This window comes from Macaca thibetana, chromosome 7 (assembly GCF_024542745.1).
Source record: "Macaca thibetana thibetana isolate TM-01 chromosome 7, ASM2454274v1, whole genome shotgun sequence".
In the NCBI taxonomy this organism is placed as follows: Eukaryota; Metazoa; Chordata; class Mammalia; order Primates; family Cercopithecidae; genus Macaca; species Macaca thibetana.
This window is the reverse complement of record NC_065584.1, coordinates 40,939,085-40,955,383: the sequence shown is the minus strand read 5'-3', so window position 1 is coordinate 40,955,383 and position 16,299 is coordinate 40,939,085. Positions and strand designations below refer to the sequence as shown.

The 16,299-nt window shown below is 38.6% G+C and overlaps 1 protein-coding gene and 1 pseudogene across 20 annotated transcripts in view; both read left to right on the top strand.

Moving 5' to 3' along the window:
* GPHN (gephyrin) overlaps positions 1-16,299 on the top strand; it is a 736,147-nt gene that overhangs the window by 286,998 nt on the left and 432,850 nt on the right. The gene's annotated exons all lie outside the window — the stretch shown is intronic.
* On the top strand, positions 747-4,660 carry LOC126958667 (probable ribosome biogenesis protein RLP24; annotated as a pseudogene).

The following is a 16,299-nucleotide window of genomic DNA, read 5'->3' as shown; positions in this document are numbered from 1 at the left end:
GAATGGAAGTTCATTCATGATTTGGCTCTCTGTTTGTCTGTTACTGGTGTATAAGAATGCTTGTGATTTTTGCACATTGATTTTGTATCGTGAGACTTTGCTGAAGTTGCTTATCAGCTTAAGGAGATTTTGGGCTGAGACAGTGAGGTTTTCTAAATATACAATCATGTCATCTGCAAAGAGGGACAGTTTGACTTCTTCTTTTCCTAACTGAATACCCTTGATTTCTTTCTCTTACCTGATTGCCCTAGCCAGAACTTCCAACACTATGTTGAATAGGAGTGGTGAGAGAGGGCATCCCTGTCTTGTGCCAGTTTTCAAAGGGAATGCTTCCAGTTTTTGCCCATTCAGTATGATATTGTCTGTGGGTTTGTCATAAATAGCTCTTATTATTTTGAGGTACGTTCCATCAATACCGCATTTATTGAGCGTTTTTAGCATGAAGGGCTGTTGAATTTTGTCAAAAGCCTTTTCTGCATCTATTGAGATAATCATGTGGTTCTTGTCTTTGGTTCTGTTTATATGCTGGATTATGTTTATTGATTTGCGAATGTTGAACCAGCCTTGCATCCCAGGGATGAAGCCCACTTGATCATAGTGGATAAGCTTTGATCTAGTGGATGTGGATGTGCTGCTGAATCCGGTTTGCCAGTATTTTATTGAGGATTTTTGCATCGATGTTCATCAGGAATATTGGTGTAAAGTTCTCTTTTTTTGTTGTGTCTCTGCCAGGCTTTGGTATCAGGATGATGTTGGCCTCATAAAATGAGTTAGGGAGGATTCCCTCTTTTTCTATTGGTTGGAATAGTTTCAGAAGGAATGGTACCAGCTCCTCCTTGTACCTCTGGTAGAATTCGGCTGTGAATCCCTCTGGTCCTGGACTTTTTTTGGTTGGTAGGCTATTAATTATTGCCTCAATTTCCGAGCCTGCTATTGGTCTATTCAGGGATTCAACTTCTTCCTGGTTTAGTCTTGGAAGAGTGTAAATGTCCAGGAAATTATCCATTTCTTCTAGATTTTCTAGTTTATTTGCGTAGAGGTGTTTATAGTATTCTCTGATGGTAGTTTGTATTTCTGTGGGGTCAGTGGTGATAATCCCCTTTATCATTTTTTATTGCATCTATTTGATTCTTCTCTCTTTTCTTCTTTATTAGTCTTGCTAGCGATCTGTCAATTTGTTCACTGCTTTCTATCTAGCACATGATATACTGCCTAGCACATAATAAGTTCTCTGTGAATATTCAGTGAAAGGACGAAAGTGTTTAGAAGTATTATTTTAATAAATAGATAAAATTTGAGTAGCCTATCAAGAGTCTTTATAAATCTTTAGAGAACCACAATGTTTCTTGTATAGTTTAAAAATTACTCTGTAATCTCATTTAATTATGTTGTGCACTCTTTGTATATCGTAAGAGGTTAATTTATATAAGGTCTGTCAAATTGTCATATAATCTATAAGTTTTTAATGAATGTTTATTGTATCCATATTATATGAAATAATTACAGTGGGTTGGTGGAGGCCCACGCGGGTTCAACATGCGTATCGAAAAGTGTTGTTTCTCTTCAGGGCCCATCTACCCTGGCCACAGCATGATGTTCATCCACAATGATTGCAAGATGTTCAGATTTTGTAAATCTAAATGTCATAAAAACTTTAAAAAGAAGCACAATCCTTGCAAAGTTAGGTGAACCAAAGCATTCCATAAAGCAGCTGGTAAAGAGCTTACAGTGGATAATTCATTTGAATTTGAATACCATAGAAATGAACCTATCAAATATAGAGAGAGCTATGGAATAAAACTATTGATGCAATGAAGGGAGTTGAAGAGATCAAGCAGAAGTGCCAAGCTAAATTTGTAATGAACAGATTGAAGAAAAATAAAGAGCAACAGAAAGTTCAGGATATCAAAGAAGTCAAGCAAAACATCCATCTTATCCAAGCCCCTCTTGCAGGCAAAGGGAAGCAGTTGGAAGAGAAAATGGTATAGCGGTTACAAGAGGATGTGAATGTGGAAGATGCTTCTTAAAAATCTCTAACCATTTCTTTTATGTACATTTGAAAGATGCCCTTTGGAGACTTGGAACTGTTAATTATTAGTTTTTTTTTTACATAGGTCACTTAAATGAAAAATAATTAAAATATAGCTATCTACAAAACATCAGATATCACGGATGTTAGATTGCATCTCAGTGCTAAATTTTCACTGATAAACGTACTTATGTAAATCAGGAAAATTCTACTTATAACTATAGAAGTGAATTGTGGACGGAAATTGGTTATGCCATTCAGATAATGGCACTAGGCAGCATTTGTATAATAACTAATGGCAAAAATTCATGGCTAGTGATGTATAAAATAAAATATTATACAGGAAAATATTCCCTTTATTAATGTTATGGAAGGGGATACAACAGGGAACTAACAATTTGTATGACAGTGTCAATTATTATTTTGATTTTAGTAGTTCCTGTTTTGGTTTATTTGCATCTTAGAAGAGCATAATGACATTGTTTGATGAAGCTTAATTATGCTGGACTACTTTGACCTTGTTTAACCTTTCTGATAGGTAGTTATGGATGTTGGGGATGAGAACTGAATAATCTTTGCCTGCAGTGGCACTACACTCTAGAATTTACACTTTGGAGAATACTCAGTTCTTTTTCTTTTTTTTTTTTTGAGACGGAGTCTTGCTGTGTTGCCCAGCTTGGAGTGCAGTGGTGCGATCTCGGCTCACTGCAAGCTCTGCCTCCTGGGTTCATGCCATTCTCCTGCCTCAGCCTCCCGAGTAGCTGGGACTACAGGCGCCCACCACCACACCTGGCTAATTTTGTTGTGTTTTTAGTAGAGACTGGATTTCACCATGTTAGCCAGGATGGTCTCGATCTCCTGACCTCGTGGTCTGCCCGTCTTGGCCTCCCAAAGTGCTGGGGAGAATACTCAGTTCTAACTTGTGATTCCTGGTAGAACAAACTTTATTTTTCTACCCTAGCAATGATCTAGAAGCAGAGGAATCCCAGTGCCTTTTAAAAGTTATTATGTGGTTTTCTTTTAGAAAGCTCCTGTTTTTGGAAAGTAGAATTTATGGTACAACATCTGTTCATTATTTGCACATAAAATAAAACCTTTTGAAAGGTAAAAGAAAGAAAGAAAGAATTACAATGGAATTTTACTAGTGTTCATTAAAAATATGACTACTAAATAAAACTGCAAATAAAAGATTTAGCATATTTCTAAATAAAGGCTTCTAATTAATATACTAATTACCAATGGTTCATGTCAGAATGTTAAAGCTCTTGAAAGTTTTCCTAATTTGCTTCTTTGTAAAGTACTTTCTATTTAAGAATCATGTAAGGCATAATAGTACAAACTGATTCTATTCCAGCAGCCAACCTATGTGAAAGTTCTTTAAAATCGGTAATATATTACGGTCAATATCTCTAGTGATAATTTGCTTTCTATGGTATAAAATCTGAAGAAGAATCTTGTCTTTACAACAGCATTTATATATGAAAACTTAATTCTAAGAAAAGTATGGATTTGCAGAGAAGTGTCACATAGTAAAAAAAAAAAAAGTCTGGGCTCTGGGATGACCTTGTTCTAAGTAGCAGACTGTTTTCTGTTTATTAACTGTTCATAGCCTGGAGCAAGTTAACTTTTCTGAACCTCAGGTATAGTGCTGAAACAATATATGTAAAAATGCCTAACACAATGCCTATTAGAAATGCTCAATAGATTCTAATTCTCTTTTCTTCCTGAATAAAGTGGAAGCAAAGACTGTTCTCAAAAGTATGATGGCTACATTTACCAAATACTAGAAAAAAGAATGGTGAGGTACAAAGATACCCATTTAACCTCAGTAAGGATGACTGTATTTACCAGGTTAGGGAGGGGAGTTTCTAATCAAAGCCTTTTAGGAATCAATTTTGACCATATTTTAAAACAACAGCTACATTTATTTTCCAAAATTATTTTGGTCTTTAAGTCATAGATCATATGATAACATAAATCAGAATGTCTTCTATCTTCAATTTTGGCTAAAGGCAAATAATAATACCTAACACTTATTTACATGCATGCTGTATATTGTCAGTCATCCACATCTGTGGGTTCCTCCACATCTGTGGGCTCCAAATCTATGAATTCAACCAACTGCAGATCAAAAATATTTAGAAAAAGGTAATAAAAGTAATACAAATAAATACCATATAACAACTATTTATATAACATTCATATTGTATTAGGTATCATAAGTAATCTAGAGATGATTTAAAGCAGGGTTCCCCAACCCTTGGGCCATTGAACAGTAGTGGTCCATGGCCATTTAGGAACCAGGTCACACAGAGGATGTGAGGGGCAGACATGTGAGCAAAACTTCATCTGTATTTACAGCTACTCCCATTACCGCCTAAGCTCCACCTTTTGTGAGATCAGTGGAAGCATTAGATTCTCATAGAAGCACAAACCCTATTGTGAACTGCACATGTGAGGGACCTACATTGTGTGCGCCTTATGAGAATCAAATGTCTGGTGATCTGCCACTGTCTCCCATCACCCCCAGATGGGACTGTCTAGTTGCAGGGAAAAAAAAGCTCAGGGTACATTGTGATGACATGTATAATTACTGCATTATATATTACAATATAATAATAATAGAAATAAAGTCCACAATAAATGTAATTCATTTGAATCATCACAGTCCATCCCCCAAGCCCTCCAATCTATGGAAAAATTGTCTTCCATGAAACCAGTTCCTGGTGCCAAAAAGTTTGGGAACCACTGATTTAGAGTATATCGGAGGATGTTCGTGGGTCACCCACCAATACTGTGTCTTTTTATATAAGGAACTTGAGCATCAGTGTATTTTGTCATCTGCATGGGGAGAGAAGGTGTTCTGAAACCAGTCCCTCAAGGATGCCCAGGGAGAACTGTACCCAAGTACTATTCTGTAAACCTGGCCTGGGTTAACTCATGTAGTTATTTCTATATGGTAGTTTTTTTTTGTTTTTTGTTTTTTGTTTTAATTTAAGTTCTAGGGTACATGTGCACAACGTGCAGCTTTGTTACATATGTATACATGTGCCATGTTGGTGTGCTGCACCCATTAACTCGTCATTTACATTAGGTATATCTCCTAACGCTATCCCTCCCCCCCCACCCCCCCCCACAATAGGCCTCAATGTGTGATGTTCCCCTTCCTGTGTCCAAGAGATGTCATTGTTCATATCCCCCCTATGAGTGAGAACATGTGGTGTTTGGTTTTCTGTTCTTGCAATAGTTTGCTGAGAATGATGGTTTCCAGCTGCATCCATGTCCCTACAAAGGACACAAACTCATCCTTTTTTATGGCTGCATAGTGTTCCATGGTGTATATGTGCCACATTTTCTTAATCCAGTCTGTCACTGATGGACATTTGGGTTGATTCCAAGTCTTCGCTATTGTGAATAGTGCCGCAATAAACATACGTGTGCATGTGTCTTTATAGCAGCATGATTTATAATCCTTTGGGTATATCCCCAGTAACGGGATGGCTGGGTCATATGGTACATCTAGTTCTAGATCCTTGAGGAATCGCCATACTGTTTTCCATAATGGTTGAACTAGTTTACAATCCCACCAACAGTGTAAAAGTGTTCCTATTTCTCCACATCCTCTCCAGCACCTGTTGTTTCCTGACTTTTTAATGATCGCCATACTACCTGGTGTGAGACGGTATCTCATTGTGGTTTTGATTTGCATTTCTCTGATGGCCAGCGATAATGAGCATTTTTTCATGTGTCTGTTGGCTGTATGAATGTCTTCTTTTGAGAAATGTCTGTTCATATCCTTTGCCCACTTTTTGATGGGGTTGTTTGTTTTTTTCTTGTAAATTTGTTTGAGTTCTTTGTAGGTTCTGGATATTAGCCCTTTGTCAGATGAGTAGATTGCGAAAATTTTCTCCCACTCTGTAGGTTGCCTGTTCACTCTGATGGTGTTTCTTTTGCTGTGCAGAAGCTCTTTAGTTTAATGAGATCCCATTTGTCAATTTTGGCTTTTGCTGCCGTTGCTTTTGGTGTTTTAGACATGAAGTCTTTGCCCATGCCTATGTCCTGAATGGTACTACCTAGGTTTTCTTCTAGGGTTTTTATGGTATTAGGTCTAACATTTAAGTCTCTAATCCATCTTGAATTAATTTTCGTATAAGGAGTAAGGAAAGGATCCAGTTTCAGCTTTCTACTTCTGACTAGCCAACTGAGGACTCTGTTCTGTTTCATTGGTCTATATCTCTGTTTTGGTACCAGTACCATGCTGTTTTGGTTACTGTAGCCTTGTAGTATAGTTTGAAGTCAGGTAGCGTGATGCCTCCAGCTTTGTTCTTTTGACTTAGGGTTGTTTTGGCAATGCGGGCTTTTTTGGTCCCATATGAACTTTAAAGCACTTTTTTCCCATTCTGTGAAGAAACTCATTGGTAGCTTAATGGGGATTACATTGAATCTATAAATTACCTTGGATAGTATGGCCATTTTCACCATATTGATTCTTCCTATCCATGAGCATGGTATGTTCTTCCATTTGTCTGCGTCCTCTTTTATTTCACTGAGCAGTGGTTTGTAGTTCTCCTTGAAGAGGTCCTTCACATCCCTTGTAAGTTGGATTCCTAGTTATTTTATTCTCTTTGAAGCAATTGTGAATGCGAGTTCATTCATGATTTGGCTCTCTGTTTGTCTGTTACTGGTGTATAAGAATGCTTGTGATTTTTGCACATTAATTTTGTATCCTGAGACTTTGCTGAAATTGCTTTTCAGCTTAAGGAGATTTTGGGCTGAGACGATGGGGTTTTCTAAATATACAGTCATGTCATCTGCAAACAGGGACAATTTGACTTCTTCTTTTCCTAATTGAATACCTTTATTTCTTTCTCTTGGCTGATTGCCCTGGCCAGAACTTCCTACACTATGTTGAATAGAAGTGATGAGAGAGGGCATCCCTGTCTTGTGCCAGTTTTCAAAGGGAATGCTTCCAGTTTTTGCCCATTCAGTATGATATTGGCTGTGAGTTTGTCATAAATAGCTCTTATTAATTTGAGATACATTCCATAAATACCAAATTTATTGAGAGTTTTTAGCATGAAACGCTGTCGAATTTTGTCAAAGGCCTTTTCTGCATCTATTGGGATAATCATGTGGTTTTTGTCTGTAGTTCTGCTTATATGCTGGATTACATTTATTGATTTGCATATGTTGAACCAGCCTTGCATCTCAGGGATGAAGCCCACTTGATCATGGTGGATAAGCTTTGTGATGTGCTGCTGGATTCAGTTTGCCAGTATTTTATTGACGATTTTTGCATCGATGTTCATCAGGGATATTGGTGTAAAATTCTCTTTTTATGTTGTGTCTCTGCCAGGCGTTGGTATCAGGATGATGTTGGCCTCATGAAATGAGTTAGGGAGGCTTCCTTCTTTTTCTATTGATTGGAATAGTTTCAGAAGGAATGGTACCAGCTCCTCCTTGTACCTCTGATAGAATTCGAATGTCAATCTGTCTGGTCCTGGAATTTTTTTGGTTGATAGGTTATTTATTATTGCCTCAATTTCCGAGCCTGCTATTGGTCTATTAAGGGAATCAACTTCTTCCTGGTTTAATCTTGGGAGAGTGTATGTGTCCAGGAATTTATCCATTTCTTCTAGGTTTTCTAGTTTGTTTGTGTAGAGATGTTTTAGTATTCTCTGATGGTAGTTTGTATTTCTGTGGGGTCAGTGGTGATACCGCCTTTATCATTTTTTATTGCATCTATTTGATTCTTCTCTCTTTTCTTCTTTATTAGTCTCACTAGCAGTCTATCAATTTTGTTGATCTTTTCAAAAAACCAGCTCCTGGATTCATTGAGTTTTCGAAGGGTTTTTTTGTGTCTTTATCTCCTTCAGTTCTACTCTTAGTTATTTCATGCCTTCTGCTAGCTTTTGAATGTATTTGGTCTTGCTTCTCTAGTTCTTTTAATGGTGATGTTAGGGTGTCAATTTTAGATCTTTCCTCCTTTCTCTTGTGGGCATTTAGTGCTATAAATTGTTCTCTATACACTGCTTTAAATGTGTCCCAGAGATTCTGGTATGTTGTATCTTTGTTCTCATTGGTTTCAAAGAACATCTTTTTTTCTGCCTTCATTTCGTTATGTACCCAGTAGTCATTTGGGAGCAGGTTGTTCAGTTTCCATGTAGTTGAGCGGTTTTCATTGGGTTCCTTAGTCCTGAGTTATTGTTTGATTGCATTGTAGTCAGAGAGACAGTTTGTTATAATTTCTGTTCTTTTACATTTGCTGAGGAGTGCTTTACTTCCAACTATGTGGTCAATTTTGGAGTAAGTGCGATGTGATGCTGAGAAGAATGTATATTCTGTTGATTTGGGGTCGAGAGTTCTGTAGATGTCTATTAGGTCCACTTGGTGTAGAGTTGAGTTCAATTCCTGCATATCCTTGTTAACTTTCTATCTCGTTGATCTGTCTAATGTTGACAGTGGGGTGTTAAGGTCTCCCATTATTATTGTGTGGGAACCTAAGTCTCTTTGTAAGTCTGTAAGGACTTGCTTTATGAATCTGTGTGCTCCTGTTTTGGGTGCATATATATTTAGGATAGTTAGCTCTTCTTGTTGAATTGTTCCCTATACCATTATATAATGGCCTTCTTTGGCTCTTTTGATCTTTGTTGGTTTAAAGACTGTTTTATCAGAGACTGGGATTGCAACCCCTGCCTTTTTTTGTTTTCCATTTTCTTGGTAGTTCTTCCTCCTTTGTTTTGAGCCTATGTGTGTCTCTGCATGTGAGATGGGTCTCCTGAATACAGCAAACTGATGGATCTTGAGTCTTTATCCAATTTGCCAGTCTGTGTCTTTTCATTGGACCATTTAGCCCATTTACATTTAAGGTTAATATTGTTATATGTGAATTTGATCCTGTCATTATGATATTAGGTGGTTATTTTGCTAGTTAGTTGATGCAGTTTCTTCCTAGCTTCGATGGTCTTTATATTTTGGCATGTTTTTGCAATGACTGGTACCAGTTGTTCCTTTTCATGTTTAGTGCTTCTTTCAGGATCTCTTGTAGGGCAGGCCTGGTGGTGACAAAATCTCAACATTTGCTTGTCTGTAAAGGATTTTATTTCTCCTTCTCTTATGAAACTTAGCTGGCTGGATATGAAATTCTGTGTCGAAAATTCTTTAAGAATGTTGAATATTGGCCCCCACTTTCCTGGCTTGTAGAGTTCGTGCCGAGAGATCTGCTATTAGTCTGATGGGCTTCCCTTTGTGGGTAACTGGACTTTTCTCTCTGGCTGCCCTTAATTAACATTTTTTCCTTCATTTCAACTTTGGTGAATCTGACAATTTTGAGTTGCTCTTCTCAAGGAGTATCTTTGTGGCATTCTCTGTATTTCCTGAATTGGAATATTGACCTGCCTTGCTAGGTTGGGGAAGTGCTCCTGGATGATATCCTGCAGAGTGGTTTCCAACTTGGTTCCATTCTCCCCGTCACTTTCAGGCACACCGATCAGACGTAGATTTGGTCTTTTGACATAATCTCGTATTTCTCGGCGGCTTTGTTCATTTCTTTTTACTCTTTTTTCTCTACACTTCTCTTCTCGCTTCATTTCATTCATTTGATCTTCAATCACTGATACTCTTTCTTCCAGTTGATCGAGTCGGTTACAGAAGCTTGTGCATTTTTCACGTAGTTCTCATGTCATGGTTTTCATCTCTATCAGTTTGTTTATGGACTTCTCTGCATTGGTTATTCTAGTTATCCATTCTTCCATTCTTTTTTTCAAGGTTTTTAGTTTCTTTGCGCTGGGTACGTAGTTCCTCCTTTAGCTCTGAGAAGTTTCATCGACTGAAGCCTTCTTCTCTCAACTTGTCAAAGTGTTTCTCTGTCCAGCTGGATTCCGTTGCTAGCGATGAGCTGCATTCCTTTGGAGGGGGAGATGCACTCTTATTTTTTAATATCGAGCTTTTCTGCACTGTTTTTTCCCCATCTTTGTGGTTTTATGTACCTTGGTCTTTGATGATGGTGATGTACTGATGGGGTTTTGGTGTGGGTGTCCTTTCTGTTTGTTAGTTTTCCTTGTAACAGTTAGGACCCTCAGCTGCAGGTCTTTTGGGGTTTGCTTGAGGTCTACTCCAGACCCTGTTTGCCTGGGTATCAGCAGTGGAGCCTGCATAAGATAGAATATTGCTGAACAGGAAGTGTTGCTGTCAGATTCTTGCTCTGGAAGCTTTGTCTCAGAGGTGTAGCCAGCTGTGGGAGGTGTGAGGTGTCAGTCTGCACCTAGTAGGGGATGTCTCCCAGTTAGGCTACTCAGGGGTCAGGGACCCACTTGAGCAGGCAGTCTGTCCGTTTTCAGATCTCAACCTCCATGCTGGGAGAACCACTGCTCTCTTCAAAGTATTAGGCAGGGATATTTACATCTGCAGAGGTTTCTGCTGTTTTTTGTTGAGCTATGCCCTGTGCCCAGAGGTGGAGGCTACAGAGGCAGGCAGGCAGGCCTCCTTGAGCTGCGGTGGGCTCCACCCAGTTTCAGCTTCCAGGCAACTTTGTTTACCTACTTAAGCCTCAGCAATGGTGGGCGCCCCTCCTCGAGCTGAAAGATCTAACTCCTTGCAGTTAGATCTCAGAGTGCTGTGCTAGCAATGAGGGAGGCTCCATGAGCATGGGACCCTCCAAGACAGGCACAGGATATAATCTCCTGGTGTGCCATTTGCTAAGACCCTTGGTAAAGCGCAGTATTAGGGTGGGAGTGACTCAATTTTCCAGGTGTTGTGTGTCACGCTTTCCCTCGGCTAGGAAAAGGAATTCCCTTTCCCCTTTGCTTCCAGGGTGAGGTGATGTCTTGCCCTGCTTGGGCTCTGGCTCGTTGGGCTGCAACCACTGTCCTGCACCCACTGTCCAGCATGCCCCAGTGAGATGAACCCGGTACATCAGTTGGAAATGCTGGGAGCTGGAGGCTGGAACTGTTCCTATTCGGCCATCTTGGGCGCCCCCCCCCCACCCGGTTTTTTTTTAAATCGTTTTACTGATCAGGAAACTGATGCAAGAGGAATTAAGAAAACTTGCCTAAACTTACACAAAAATAAGTGCCAGGTCAGGGCTGAGATTCTGAAATAGGTAAACTGACTCCAGATTCTGTGCTTTTAACTTTCACACAGTATTCTGAGATAAATCCAGAGAAGTGGTGCAAACTTGAAACAGGTCTAAAAAGTTAAGCACAGAATGGATTGAGACTTTTAAAAAGCTGAAGGAAAAATATAGACAGTAACTTCTGTAGCTATATAGCATTAAGAACAATCAATACATCACTTTTATAGAAATAATAGTACAAGTTTAAAATAAAAAGATAATATAATTACTTATTGTATATTAGTATCCTAAGTTTAAAATATAATAAAAATTAAAGAATTACTTGACTTTTAAAAAGCTTTTTTCTTTTGCCCTCCTGTGAGGACAGTCATTATTATTTTAAAAAATAAGATAATCATGTTTAATAGTTGAGCATGTATGCACTTAGGTGCTTTAAATGAGTTAAAAAATACTATCAACCTGAACTACTATATATCCAGATAGTGAAAAAATAAAAAAATGAAAAATAACATGTGATGTCAGAACCACTGTTAATCTTTTAGAAATCTATTGATTATACTTGAGAAAAAAAGAACAGAAGGGGGAACCTTAATTGACCACCTCCCATTCTTTCTGATGTGAGAGGGTATGTCAAGTCAAAAAAGAACAGGTACTGACAAGGTTGCACAGAAAAGCGAACAGTTATCCACTGCTGATGGTAGTGTAAATTAATTTGCCCATTTTGGAAAGCAGTGTGGCAATTTTTGAAACAACTTAAAACAGAATTACTATTTGACCCAGCAATCCCATTATTGGATATATAACCAAAGGAATATAAATTCTTCTGCCATAAACACACGTGTATATGTATGTTCATTTCAGTACTTTTCACAACAGCAAAGACATGGAATCAACCTAAATGCCCATCAGTGGGAGACTGGATAAAGGAATGAGAGCATGTCTTTTGCAGCAGCCATTGGAGCCAGAGGGTATTATCCTAAGTGAACTAATGCAGGAACAGAAAACCAAATGTCATATGTTCTCACTTAAAAGTGGAAAACATGGAGTACACATGGATACAAAGACAGGAGCAACAGACAGTGGGGCCTACTTGAGGGTAGAGTGTGGGAGGAGGGAGTGGAATGAAAATCTACCTATTGGGTACTCTGCGTATTACCTGGGTGACGAACTAATCAGTACACGAAACTCCCATGACACACAATTTACCTATATGACAGACCTGCACATGTACTCCTGAAACAGAAAAAAAAAGAATGACTGAATGTACACTATGATGGAAAAGCTGTATAATTTATTATTTACGTACAGTCATCTATTTAGAATGAAATATATATCTAGATAATTAACTTCAGCTGGTACATACTAGTTCTTCATTTCAATCTTTCTCATTCAGGAATTGATTAGAGACTCCATTTCCACCTGTGGTGGAGTAGCTTCTACGAAAACTAGCTAGAATAGATAAAACAACTGTTTGAAGGAATTGGAGAATAACCATTTTAAGCAGAACTTAAGGGATAATGGTTCTTGAGAGAACAGAATAGAAGCACTGGAAGTTAACTCCACATTTACCCTAACTTTTTCCCAGAGAGCATTTTTCAGTTCCTAGTATGGAAGACTGGAGTCCACGTGGAAAATGGCAATCTTTCTGTCATTAGCTAAGTTCAGCCAACTCTTAAGATGCATATCTATATGTACAAGTTGAAATTCCAGGAAATTCATCAATAAACAGAATTTGAGTGTCTGAACAAGTTAGCAGAAATTTCAGCAGCTGCATGCGACTGAGAAAAAAGGCTGAATTTTAAGCACTGCCAAGGCAGAAGGGCCTTGGTAAACTTAGTTGGAACACTAGAAGGACTACACTTTAGGAGTGCAGGCAAAATACTGAAATAAAAGAGAAAAACTATATATATATATATATATTTTTATACTTTAAGTTCTAGGGTACATGTGCATAAAGTGCAGGTTTGTTACATATGTATACTTGTGCCATGTTGGTGTGCTGCACCCATCAACTCGTCGGCACCCATCAACTCGTCAGCACCCATCAACTCGTCAGCACCCATCAACTCGTCATTTACATCAGGTATAACTCCCAATGCAATCCCTCCCCCCTTCCCCCTCCCCATGATAGGCCCCGGTGTGTGATGTTCCCCTTCCGGAGTCCAAGTGATCTCATTGTTCAGTTCCCACCTATGAGTGAGAACATGCGGTGTTTGGTGTTCTGTTCTTGTGATAGTTTGCTAAGAATGATGGTTTCCAGCTGCATCCATGTCCCTACAAAGGACACAAACTCATCCTTTTTTATGGCTGCATAGTATTCCATGGTGTATATGTGCCACATTTTCTTAATCCAGTCTGTCACTGATGGACATTTGGGTTGATTCCAAGTCTTCGCTATTGTGAATAGTGCCGCAATAAACATACGTGTGCATGTGTCTTTATAGCAGCATGATTTATAATCCTTTGGGTATATCCCCAGTAACGGGATGGCTGGGTCATATGGTACATCTAGTTCTAGATCCTTGAGGAATCGCCATACTGTTTTCCATAATGGTTGAACTAGTTTACAATCCCACCGACAGTGTAAAAGTGTTCCTATTTCTCCACATCCTCTCCAGCACCTGTTGTTTCCTGACTTTTTAATGATCGCCATTCTAACTGGTGTGAGACGGTATCTCATTGTGGTTTTGATTTGCATTTCTCTGATGGCCAGTGATGATGAGCATTTTTTCATGTGTCTGTTGGCTGTATGAATGTCTTCTTTTGAGAAATGTCTGTTCATATCCTTTGCCCACTTTTTGATGGGGTTGTTTGTTTTTTTCTTGTAAATTTGTTTGAGTTCTTTGTAGGTTCTGGATATTAGCCCTTTGTCAGATGAGTAGATTGCAAAAATTTTCTCCCATTCTGTAGGTTGCCTGTTCACTCTGATGGTGTTTCTTTTGCTGTGCAGAAGCTCTTTAGTTTAATGAGATCCCATTTGTCAATTTTGGCTTTTGCTGCCGTTGCTTTTGGTGTTTTAGACATGAAGTCTTTGCCCATGCCTATGTCCTGAATGGTACTACCTAGGTTTTCTTCTAGGGTTTTTATGGTATTAGGTCTAACATTTAAGTCACTAATCCATCTTGAATTAATTTTCGTATAAGGAGTAAGGAAAGGATCCAGTTTCAGCTTTCTACTTATGACTAGCCAATTTTCCCAGCACCATTTATTAATAGGGAATCCTTTCCCCATTTCTTGTTTCTCTCAGGTTTGTCAAAGATCAGATGGCTGTAGATGTGTGGTATTATTTCTGAGGACTCTGTTCTGTTCCATTGGTCTATATCTCTGTTTTGGTACCAGTACCATGCTGTTTTGGTTACTGTAGCCTTGTAGTATAGTTTGAAGTCAGGTAGCGTGATGCTCCAGCTTTGTTCTTTTGACTTAGGATTGTCTTGGCAATGCGGGCTCTTTTTTGATTCCATATGAACTTTAAAGCAGTTTTTTCCAATTCTGTGAAGAAACTCATTGGTAGCTTGATGGGGATGGCATTGAATCTATAAATAACCTAGGGCAGTATGGCCATTTTCACGAGATTGAGTCTTCCTATCCATGAGCATGGTATGTTCTTCCATTTGTTTGTGTCCTCTTTTATTTCACTGAGCAGTGGTTTGTAGTTCTCCTTGAGGAGGTCCTTTACATCCCTTGTCAGTTGGTTTCCTAGGTATTTTATTCTCTTTGAAGCAATTGTGAATGGAAGTTCATTCATGATTTGGCTCTCTGTTTGTCTGTTACTGGTGTATAAGAATGCTTGTGATTTTTGCACATTAATTTTGTATCCTGAGACTTTGCTAAAGTTGCTTATCAGCGTAAGGAGATTTTGGGCTGAGACAATGGGGTTTTCTAAATATACAATCATGTCATCTGGAAAGAAGGACAATTTGACGACTTCTTTTCCTAACTGAATACCCTTGATTTCTTTGTCTTGCCTGATTGCCCTAGCCAGAACTTCCAACACTATGTTGAATAGGAGTGGTGAGAGAGGGCATCCCTGTCTTGTGCCAGTTTTCAAAGGGAATGCTTCCAGTTTTTGCCCATTCAGTATGATATTGTCTGTGGGTTTGTCATAAATAGCTCTTATTATTTTGAGGTACGTTCCATCAATACCGCATTTATTGAGCGTTTTTAGCATGAAGGGCTGTTGAATTTTGTCAAAAGCCTTTTCTGCATCTATTGAGATAATCATGTGGTTCTTGTCTTTGGTTCTGTTTATATGCTGGATTACGTTTATTGATTTGCGAATGTTGAACCAGCCTTGCATCCCAGGGATGAAGCCCACTTGATCATGGTGGATAAGCTTTTTGATGTGCTGCTGAATCCGGTTTGCCAGTATTTTATTGAGGATTTTTGCATCGATGTTCATCAGGAATATAGGTGTAAAATTCTCTTTTTTTGTTGTGTCTCTGCCAGGCTTTGGTATCAGGATGATGTTGGCCTCATAAAATGAGTTAGGGAGGATTCCCTCTTTTTCTGTTGATTGCAATAGTTTCAGAAGGAATGGTACCAGCTCCTCCTTGTACCTCTGGTAGAATTCAGCTGTGAATCCATCTGATCCTGGACTTTTTTTGGTTGGTAGGCTATTAATTATTGCCTCAATTTCCGAGCCTGCTATTGGTCTATTCAGGGATTCAACTTCTTCCTGGTTTAGTCTTGGAAGAGTGTAAGTGTCCAGGAAATTGTCCATTTCTTCTAGATTTTCCAGTTTATTTGCGTAGAGGTGTTTATAGTATTCTCTGATGGTAGTTTGTATTTCTGTGCGGTCGGTGGTGATAATCCTCTTTATCATTTTTTATTGCATCTATTTGATAGATGCAATAAAACTGCATCAACTAACGAGCAAAATAACCAGTTAATATCATAATGGCAGGATCAAGTTCACACATAACAATATTAACCTTAAATGTAAATGGTCTAAATGCTCCAATTAAAAGACACAGACTGGCAAACTGGATAAAGAGTCAAGACCCATCAGTCTGCTGTATTCAGGAGACCCATCTCACATGCCGAGACATACATAGGCTCAAAATAAAGGGATGGAGGAAGATTTATCAAGCAAATGGAGAACAAAAAAAAGCAGGGGTTGCAATACTAGTCTCTGATAAAACAGAGTTTAAACCAACAAAGATCAAAAGAGACAAAGAAGGTCATTACATAATGGTAA